We start from the raw sequence: 8234 nt of genomic DNA, 5'->3' as shown, positions 1-8234 counted from the left end.
TGAAAGATCAGCAGAGCCATCTCCCACGCTGACATCTCATGGGTGACAGGGCTGGTGTTTCTGGCTGATAGTTTCTAGCTGCAACGTGCACGTGGCCTCTGGCCACATGGTTGAGCTAGGCAGAGACTCTGCAGCCTAGATAGTCTGCCTGACTGTGAGGAGCCGCCCTCACATTCACCGTTGCAAGATGGCGCTGACATCCGTTCGACCAACTGACAAATGGTTTGCGCGTGTGCTAGTGCACTGCCTCACCTGTGACACAATACCGGCCAACGGGCTACAGCCAACCATTGGGTGCCACGTCCTAGGCGGGGAGCAGTTTCCTATATAAGGGCTGGGATTTTGCCCCCTCGGGGTCCTCTTCATCTGTAAGCTTATGCTCTCCCTCTCAAGACGCATAAAAGCTTTACTGCAGAAGGATCCTGTGTGTGCCGCGTCGTTCCTGCTGGCGGGAGGTTGCGCGGGCCATCTGGTGCCGAAACCCGGGATATCTCGACCTCGTCATCGTCAGCACCTCAGAGGACCCCTCGATTCAGAGGAGGATTCAGAACTGCAGGGAGGTACATTCGGAGAGGTATGTCTGCCCCTGAAATTTATGGCCTGATCTTCACTGTGATTTTCATGGTCCTTGTTCTAGTTGTTAAAAACTGTTTAGGAGATGAAAACTATAAGGAAGCAGTAAGTGAAGGGCAGGTTACTCTCGAGGGAGTTCAGGACAGCATGTCAGAAACCGAATGGAGTGAGAGGTTGGGCGCGCGCAAGAAAAAGGACGTCCCAAAAAAGAAGGATAGGCACCCTCCTAAGACAGGAGAGATACCCCTGATGGAGTCCCGTATCCCTCGTAAGGAGAGAAAGGGTGGGCTCTACCCCTCTTTGGAGCTGGAGGCACTGACCCTCGACAGTTCGGAAAGCTCCAGTGATGATGACACCTCTGGTAAGGATACTCTTAACTCGGAGGAGGAGGCTGAGTTAGATGAAGAAGCAGCTAGATATGAGGCAGAGAGATATCACCCAGATGATAACAAGAAATATAAAAAATTACCTAGAATTCCTCCTCAAAAGACGGTGCCCTCTGCACCTCCGCCTTATGAGGCACATCCTCCATCAGGTTACTCGCTTGTACCAGAAAAGGTGAGGAGAAAGATCAGGACTGTATTCCCTGTTTTTGAAACAGAAAATGGAGGGCGAATTCATGTGCCAGTAGATTTCAACCAGCTTAAGGAACTGGCCGAATCTGTTCGCAAGTATGGGACCAATGCTAATTTTACCCTGGTACAGCTTGATAGACTTGCCAATTCAGCATTAACACCAGCCGATTGGCAAATGATTGCAAAAGCCGCCCTCCCTAATATGGGCCAATATATAGAATGGAAAGCACTGTGGTATGAGGCCGCACAAGCACAAGCCCGGGTCAACGCTACTGCCTTGACCCCGGAACAGAGAGATTGGACTTTAGACCTGTTAACAGGTCAAGGGGCTTATACTGCTGATCAAGCTAACTATCATTGGGGAGCCTATACCCAGGTCTCTGCCACGGCCATTAGGGCATGGAAGGCACTTTCCCGAAAAGGGGAAGCGAGTGGACAACTCACAAAGATAATTCAGGGACCCCAAGAGTCCTTTTCAGATTTTGTGGCCAGAATGACAGAGGCAGCTGGGCATATTTTCGGAGACATAGGTCCAGTCGAGCCCCTAATCCAACAGATAATTTTTGAACAAGCCACTCAGGAGTGCCGAGCAGCCATTGCTCCACGTAAAAACAAGGGCTTACAAGATTGGCTTAGGGTCTGCCGAGAGCTCGGAGGGCCCCTTACTAATGCTGGGCTGGCGGCTGCTATTCTTCAATCACAGAGGCGTCCCCTGATGAGACCCGGTCCAAAGGTCTGCTATAATTGTGGCAAGCCCGGTCATTTTAAAAAGGATTGTACAAATTTAAATAGAAAGGTAGAGACTCCCACTCTTTGTGACAGATGCGGCAAGGGATATCATAAAGCTAGTGCATGCCGTTCAGTAAGAGATATTAGGGGCAGACTCCTCCCCCCCGCTGGATAATCAGTCAGACGAGATGCCAAAAAACGGGACATCGGGCCCCCGGTCCCAGGGCCCTCAAAGATATGGGAACCGACTAGTCAGAACCCAGGAAGCCAACAGAAAGAGAAATCAGGAAATAACCCAGGAAGACCCACAAGGGTGGATTTGCGAGCCGCCTCCAACTTCTTACTAATGCCACAAATGAATATTCAGCCAATTCCGGTGGAGCCTATAACACCCTTGCTTCCCGGAATCATGGGCCTTATCCTCGGCCGAGGATCACTCACCCTGCAAGGTTTAATAGTGTACCCCGGGGTAGTGGATGGCCAGCATTCTCCTGAAATACAAGTCTTATGTTCTAGCCCTAGAGGAGTTTTTTCTATTACAAAGGGAGATCGAATAGCCCAGTTGCTATTCCTCCCTGAGGTGGGAAGGGTCAATAGAATGGGAACAGAACAGATGGGCTCCTCAGGTAGTGATCTAGCTTACTTAATGATTCCCTTGAATGAAAGGCCTAAACTGTGTTTAAAAGTAAAAGGAAAAGATTTTGAGGGTATTCTAGATACTGGGGCTGATAAGAGTATCATCTCCTCACACTGGTGGCCCAAAGCATGGCCCACCATTGAGTCATCACATTCGTTACAAGGCCTAGGATATCAGTCTTGCCCCACCATCAGCTCCACAACCTTGACCTGGGAATCCCCCGAAGGACAGCAGGGAAAATTTATACCTTATATTCTTCCTCTTCCCGTTAACCTCTGGGGAAGAGATGTCTTGCAGGGTATGGGTCTCACCCTGTCAAATGAACCTATTCTTAAAAAACCATATTCGGACCAGGCAAGAGACATGATGATTAAGATGGGCTACAGGGAAGGAAAAGGACTGGGAAAGTTGGAACAGGGCAGGGTGGAGCCTATATCCCCTAGTAGAAAACAAGATAGAAAAGGGTTGGGTTTTTCCTAGGGGCCGTTGGGGTAGTACAGCCTATACCGTGGAAAACAGAGGACCCGGTGTGGGTTCCCCAATGACCTTTATCCTCTGAAAAACTAGAAGCTGTGACAAAATTGGTAAAGGAACAATTAGAGCTCGATCATATTGAGTCTTCTACCTCACCTTGGAATACTCCCATCTTCGTGATTAAAAAGAAGTCGGGAAAATGGAGATTACTCCATGACCTCAGAGCTATTAATGAACAGATGAAATTGTTGGGCCCAGTCCAGAGGGGCCTTCCTGTGCTCTCTGCTCTCCCTTGTGGCTGGAAGCTCCTCATTATAGATATTAAAGATTGCTTTTTCTCCATACCCTTGTGCCCTAAAGATAGGCCTAGATTTGCTTTTACTATTCCTTCCATTAATCATATGGAACCAGACAAGAGGTATCAATGGAAAGTCTTACCCCAGGGCATGGCCAATAGCCCCACCATGTGTCAAATTTTTGTTCAAACAGCCTTGGGACCGCTAAGACAACGATTTCCCACCTTACTTGTCATCCATTATATGGATGACATACTTTTGTCACATAAAGAGTTAAAAATATTACAAGAAGCCTACCCCTGTTTGATACAAACTTTGGCACAATGGGGGTTACAAATAGCAGTGGAGAAGGTTCAGATCTCTGAGGTGGGCACCTTCTTGGGGACTGTTATTTCTCCTACCAATGTAATTCCCCCAAAATTGGAAATCTGTAGAGACCATCTGCACACCCTCAATGATTTTCAGAAATTATTGGGAGATATAAATTGGCTCAGACCTTTTTTGAAAATTTCTTCAGCTGAGTTGAAACCTTTATTTGATGTTTTAGAAGGAGACCCCCATATCTCCTCTCCTAGGGCCCTTACTCCTGCCGCAAGTCAGGCCTTAAAGAAGGTAGAGGATGCCTTGCAAAGAGCTCAGCTGCAGCGCATTGATGAATCACAACCTTTTATCCTGTGTGTTATGAAAACCATTCGGCTGCCAACTGCCGTGTTGTGGCAGAAAGGGCCCTTATTATGGGTTCATCCGAACGCCTCTCCTGCCAAAATTATAGACTGGTATCCCAATGCAATTGCCCAGCTTGCGCTTCGAGGAATAAAGGCAGCCATTACTCATTTTGGACGAGAGCCTAACTCTCTCATTACACCTTATACTGCTGCGCAAGTACAAGTTCTGGTGGCCACCTCTAATGATTGGGCAATCTTGGTTACCTCCTTTTCAGGACAGATTGATAATCATTATCCTAAACATCCTGTTTTACAATTTGCATTGAATCAGGCTATAGTATTTCCACAAATTACAGCTAGGCAACCTCTTAAGGATGGGATTGTTGTATATACAGATGGGTCAAAGACTGGTCTGGGTGCTTATGTAGTAAATAATAAAGTGGTGTCAAAACAGTTCAGTGAAACATCACCTCAACTTGTAGAATGTTTGGTGGTACTGGAGGTCCTTAAAACCTTTCCAGGGCCTCTTAACATTGTGTCAGATTCCTTTTACGTGGTTAACGCAGTTAACCTTCTTGAAGTAGCTGGAATCATAAAGCCCTCTAGCAGAGTTCATGGCACCTTTCAACAAATACAGCTTGCTTTGTTGAATAGAAGATCTCCTATGTATATTACTCATATCAGAGCCCATTCAGGACTCCCTGGCCCTATGACTTTGGGAAATGAGCTAGCAGATAAAGCTACCAAGCTCGTGGCTGTTGCGTTATCATCTCAAACAGAAGCAGCAAGGGAGTTCCACAAACATTTTCATGTGACGGCGGAGACCTTGCGTCGCCGTTACTCACTTACCAGAAAAGAAGCCAGGGAGATTGTTATTCAATGCCAAAATTGCTGTGAATTCTTGCCTGCTCCTCATGTGGGAATAAACCCACGTGGCATAAGGCCTTTACAGGTCTGGCAGATGGATGTTACTCATGTCCCTTCCTTTGGAAGGCTTCAATACTTACATGTCTCTATTGATACATGTTCTGGTATCATTGTTGCCACACCTCTAACAGGTGAAAAGGCCTCACATGTGATCCAACATTGTCTGGAAGCATGGAGTGCCTGGGGGAAACCCAAACTCCTCAAAACAGACAATGGACCAGCTTATACCTCTCAAAAATTTCAACAGTTCTGTCACCAAATGGCAGTAACTCACTTGACTGGACTTCCATACAACCCTCAAGGACAAGGCATCGTAGAACGTGCCCATCGCACACTTAAATCATATTTAATAAAACAGAAAGGGGGAGTTGAGGAGGCTCTCCCCCCAGTACCAAGAGTAGCTGTTTCCATGGCACTCTTTACCCTTAATTTTTTGAATCTTGATGCTCAAGGCCACACTGCGGCTGAGCGTCATTGTATAGAGCCTGACAGGCCAAAAGAAATGGTAAAATGGAAAGATGTGCTAACAGGAAAATGGAAAGGCCCGGATCCTATTTTGATAAGATCCAGGGGAGCTGTTTGTGTCTTCCCACAGGAGGACGAGAATCCCTTCTGGGTACCAGAGAGACTGACCCGCAAGATCTTTGAACATGAAAAACCGATGCTGCCAAAGTCTACAGTTGATCATCATGATGAAGATGTTGATAAGCCTGAGGATGGTAACAGGGACACCATGGTGGGGGATTATGACAACCTTCCCAATTCCCATGCCGGTGACCAATAAGTCTTTGGGCTTGGCCTATATCCCTTATGATGATCAGATTCAGAGCGTGCCCACCAATAACAGCTATCGCTTGTTAGGAAGTTTATGTTTTATATTTTACTTTCTCCCCAGATATTAGCACATATTATAATGATACCTTTATGGGATTTAATTTCACATACATGAATCCGAGAAAGGCAGATGTGAATCCGTTTGACCAATGGCTCCTTTGTGGGGTAAACGGAAGTTGCACCGATCTGTCACCCCTTGTTATGCTAGGGAAGGGGGCCACCGCTAAGGGACAATTGTCATTTGACTGGACGGGTACCCTTGGTGGCTCCCTTGGTAAAAGAAAATCGGGGGGTAGCTTTAGTTGGCAATCTGCTAACACCAAGTATACTGAGTTTAAGAGCATCACATTTGGACCTACTCCGGTCTGTGTATGGCCACCTTTTGTTTGGATAGTGAGCAATGATAGTTTTATCTGGAATGAGACCTTGACATGCGCACCTAATACCTGCTTTTTTGTTCTCTGCTGGAATGCTACAATGTTCCCTTTTGCCATGGTTACCCGCTTGCAGAGATTTGTTCTTGTGCCAGTAGAGGCACCCAACACTTTAGCCCATTTTAGAATTAGGAGAGATTTTGGAATTTCTGCCATTATAGTGGGCATTATTGCAGGGGCCGCTGTAATAGGATCGGTTACAGCCTCTGCCCTTGTATTATCCTCCTCGGTGCAGGCGGCAGATTCTATAAACCAACTGTCTGCATCAGTCACTCCAGCATTGGATGTACAAGCCTCTGCCAATTCACAAATCATGGGGGGATTGATGCTAGTGAATCAGAGGATTGACCTGGTTCAAGAGCAAATTGATATTTTATGGCAGTTGGCTCAATTGGGATGCGAACAGAAGATGCCTGGGTTATGTATAACATCCATACCTTATGATAATTATACCCGCACCACTAATTTGTCAAAAGTTTTTTCTCAGTTTTTATTGCAGAATTGGACCCTAGAATTCGAAGAAACGCTTCATAAATTGCGCTTTGCCATAATTGAGGTGAATTTGACCCGCCTTGATTTATTCTTGACCGAGGGATTGTCGTCATGGATCCATTCAGCCATCTCCTTCTTCAAAGAGTGGGTGGGGGTTGGCCTGTTCAGAGCTGCACTCTGCTGTGGGGGTGTGTTACTCCTCTGGTTGGTTTGCAAGCTTAAGGCACAAACGAAAAGAGACAAGGTGGTTGTCACCCAGGCACTCACGGCACTAGAACAAGGTGCCTCCCCCGATATTTGGCTCTCTATGCTTAGGCAATAGATCGCTGGCCACTCAGCTCTTGCACCCCAAGAGGCTGCCCTCACTGCACTGGGTAGAGTGAGTGTGCTTCAGCAGCCCAGGAGAGTTGCATGGCTAAGCACTGCAGCAGAATGGCCCTGCGGTGTTAAATGGGCCTATTCTGGGGAGATATGTCATCTTGCATGAAGGTTGAGTGCCTAAAATAACCTTCCCCCAGGAAAAATGGCACAGAGAGAGTTGTAGGCTATATCAGCCCTTGCACATCGCTGGGCGTTGCCCATTGCACGCGATAGGGTGATCTTGCCTTACTCTAATTTGCTTACTGGGGATTTGACCTCTATCTCTGCTCTCAGCATTGGGTGGTCTATTGCTTGATGATTAAAAGAAAAGGGGGAGATGTGAGGAGCCGCCCTCACATTCACCGTTGCAAGATGGCGCTGACATCCGTTCGACCAACTGACAAATGGTTTGCGCGTGTGCTAGTGCACTGCCTCACCTGTGACACAATACCGGCCAACGGGCTACAGCCAACCATTGGGTGCCACGTCCTAGGCGGGGAGCAGTTTCCTATATAAGGGCTGGGATTTTGCCCCCTCGGGGTCCTCTTCATCTGTAAGCTTATGCTCTCCCTCTCAAGACGCATAAAAGCTTTACTGCAGAAGGATCCTGTGTGTGCCGCGTCGTTCCTGCTGGCGGGAGGTTGCGCGGGCCACCTGACCAGAGGCCATTTTTTAAATAATTACTACAACACCCTTTCCTGCCCTTCCTCTGCACTTGTGTACAAAACTCTCGGCTCCCTTAAACTGCAGGTCCTTGACTTCCTTGTGCTATCTGTTACATCTCAAGTAATTCATCATTCAACAGTATCCATCATTCAGAGTTTAATTTTGATCACTTAAGCATAAAATTGTCTTGGGCTTCTGTAAATCATTACTGTATTCAGTACATTTTCTTCTTCTGGGGCCTTTACAATTTTATAGCATCTTATTAGGTCCCAGGGTAGGATCTATGATTTAATCTTTGTCTCTCTGTCAGCTCCTGGCCAAGGGCCTTTCTTGATGAAATGCTTGAAAACATTAATTGAATGAGTGGCTATAAAGACAAACATTTATCAGACAAATTGATTTTTTTTTTTCAGTAGCAGACTTGAGAGATGAGGGACCAAGGAGGCCATTGCTTTTGGAACAGCTGATGCCTTACATTTGTGTCATGAGTCTCAGAAAATGCATTAAGGGCTTGGGAGATGGGTTAGTAGGTGCAGTGTTTGGTTAGCTTGAGGGAAGCCCTGGGTTCCTTC

General features: G+C 46.8%; 1 long non-coding RNA gene across 1 annotated transcript; it reads right to left on the bottom strand.

Moving 5' to 3' along the window:
- Nucleotides 1–5741: 5741 nt before the first annotated feature.
- On the bottom strand, nt 5742–7658 carry LOC143442858 (uncharacterized). Its single transcript, XR_013111412.1, has 2 exons — nt 7434–7658; nt 5742–6853 (listed from the first exon to the last, which is right to left on the bottom strand). It is a non-coding gene; the product is annotated as an uncharacterized LOC143442858 (long non-coding RNA).
- Between the last annotated feature and the right edge of the window lie 576 nt (nt 7659–8234).

This window comes from Arvicanthis niloticus, chromosome 6 (genome assembly GCF_011762505.2).
Source record: "Arvicanthis niloticus isolate mArvNil1 chromosome 6, mArvNil1.pat.X, whole genome shotgun sequence".
Taxonomy (NCBI): Eukaryota; Metazoa; Chordata; class Mammalia; order Rodentia; family Muridae; genus Arvicanthis; species Arvicanthis niloticus.
This window is presented reverse-complemented; position numbering and strand designations above follow the sequence as displayed.